This window comes from Lasioglossum baleicum, unplaced genomic scaffold (genome assembly GCF_051020765.1).
Source record: "Lasioglossum baleicum unplaced genomic scaffold, iyLasBale1 scaffold0119, whole genome shotgun sequence".
NCBI classification, from domain to species: Eukaryota; Metazoa; Arthropoda; class Insecta; order Hymenoptera; family Halictidae; genus Lasioglossum; species Lasioglossum baleicum.
In genome coordinates, this window is record NW_027469179.1 from 100721 (window position 1) to 103238 (window position 2518).

Sequence of the window (2518 nt, forward strand, 5' to 3'; positions counted from 1 at the left end):
TGAAGTAGTGTGACTAACAACAACAATGTACAGCGGATTTTCTCCCGGAATACAAGGTTTCATTTTCGGAATCGCAGGATGTCTGAAGGTATTGACTTAGTGTCTCGTCTCCCAAACAAGGTGATAACGTTCTTTATCGATTTGACACTTTACCTTCTAATTCACACATGAAGTTCAGGTCACCGTCATGAAAGTGCATGCCAATTCTTTTCTCTGGACAAGAAGTTATACTCTCGATACAGCGGGTTACGTCCGCGGAAGGTAGGGCCTTCGATAAAAAGTTTGTCTCAATACCTATGGGTAACGCTGTACAACGGTTTCACCCGATAGTATAGTATTTATACCGTGGACCAGGGTGTCCATTTCCAATACCGTACAGCGGATATACCACTGGAAGGCCTTGTTTGACTCTTGGAATCATATAATATGAGAAGGTACTGATTTAGCCGTTCATCTCTGAAAGAAGGAGGTAACGATCTCGAAACTTTTGACACTCGATCTTCTAATGCATACATGAAGTTATGGTGCCAGTCACACAAATGGAACCTAATTTCATTCTCTGCATACGATGTTACACGGAAACGGCGAGTTTGCTCTCCATGGGTTAGGCCATCGGTAAAGTGTTAGACTTTATACCAATTGGTAACGCTCTCAGACGCTTTGACGCTCTACTTTTATATTTAAACAGTGAATAAACGTGTCAATTGCCAATAATCTTCAGCGGACTTACTCTCGGAATGTCTGGTTTAACTTTCGGAATCATAGGATATGTGAAGCTATTGACTTAGCTACTCGTGACTCATGGAATGTGGTAACTTAATCGCACGGTTTGAACCTCAATCTTCTAATTCATAATGAAACTAAGGTCACCGTCGCTAAGAGATTTGCTAATGTCTTTCCCTAAACACGTAGCTATACTCTCTATTCATCGGATTTGTGATTCGAAGGGTAAGGCCTTCAGTATAACTTTTGACTTTATACCAAACGGTATCTATCTCAAAATTGTTGGCTCTCGAATTTAACTTCAAACCGTGAATTGAACTGTCTTTTTCTGGACTGTACAGTGCATTTAATTCCGTAATACCTGGTTCGGCTCTAGGAATCACAGGATACGTGATCCCATTGACTTAGGCGTTCGAATCTCAAAGAGGGCGGCAACGTTCTCGAAATGTTTCACCCTCGACCGTCTGATTCAGACGGGGAATTATAGTGCCCGTCACTAAAATGTATACCAATTCGTCCGACTTAACAGCATGATATACTCCCGATGCTGAGGGTTAGATCTTCCGACGGTTTGGTACTCCAGTAATGCGTTTGGATTTACACAGATTGGTAACGCTCACAAACAGTTTGGAGCTCTACTTTAGTATTGAAACCGTGAGTTAAGGTGTCAATTGCCAATACTGTTCAGTGTATTTGCTCACGGAATACCTGATTTGACTATGGGAATCACAGGGTATGTGAAGCTATTGACTTAGCCGTTCGCCTCTCTTAGAAGGTGGTAACGTTCCCGAAAGATTTGACTCTCGATCTTCTCATTCATGCATGAAATAAAGGGATCCGTTACTAAAATGTAAACTAATTTTCTTCTCTGTATACGAAGTTATACTGTCGTTACAGCGGGTTAGTTTCTCGGAAGGTACGGCCTTCGATGAAAAGAGTAGCTCTATACGGATTGATAATGATCTCCGACAGTTTGACTCGCTACTTTAATGTACATACTATGAAGTATGGTGTCAATTGCCAATACTGTTCAGTGTATTTGCTCACGGAATACCTGATTTGAATATAGGAATCACAGGATATGTGCTGATATTGCCATAGCAGTGCGACTCCCAATGAAGGTGGTAACGATGTTGAACGGTGAAACTTTCGATTTTCTTATTCATGCATGAAGATAAGGTGCCAGACACTGAAATGAAGACCGATTTCTTTCCCTGAATGCAAAGTTGAATTCTCGAAACAGCGGCTTAGTTTTTCGGATGGTAAGTTCGCCGCTAAAACGTTTCACATTATACCAATTGGTAACGATCTCGAACAGTTTCACTTTCACTGTTAATATTCAAACTGCGAATTATGGTATCTATTCCCAATACTGTTTAGCGGACTTACTTCTCGGTTTTCTGCGCTGAATCTCAGAATCACGGGATAGGTGAAGTTATTCACTTGGCCGTTCGACTCTCAAAGGGGGCGGTAATGTTAATTCATCAGTCAGCCTCCTGATCTTCTAATTCATACACGTAATTAAGGTGCCCGTAACTAAAATGTCCACCATTTTTCTTCTCGGAACACGATGTAAGACCCTCAATATAGCGGGTTAGCTTCTTGGAAGAAATGGCCTATGGTAAAACGTTAGACTGTATAGGAATGGGTAAAGTCCTACAACGGCTTGACGCCCTGCTTTATTATGCGAAACGTGAATGATGGAATGGCAGATCGAGCAGCACCATTGTATGGTCTCCGTTAATTTCTTAAGACATGAGCTTGAACCACACGCAATTCTTTCTCATTTTTATAT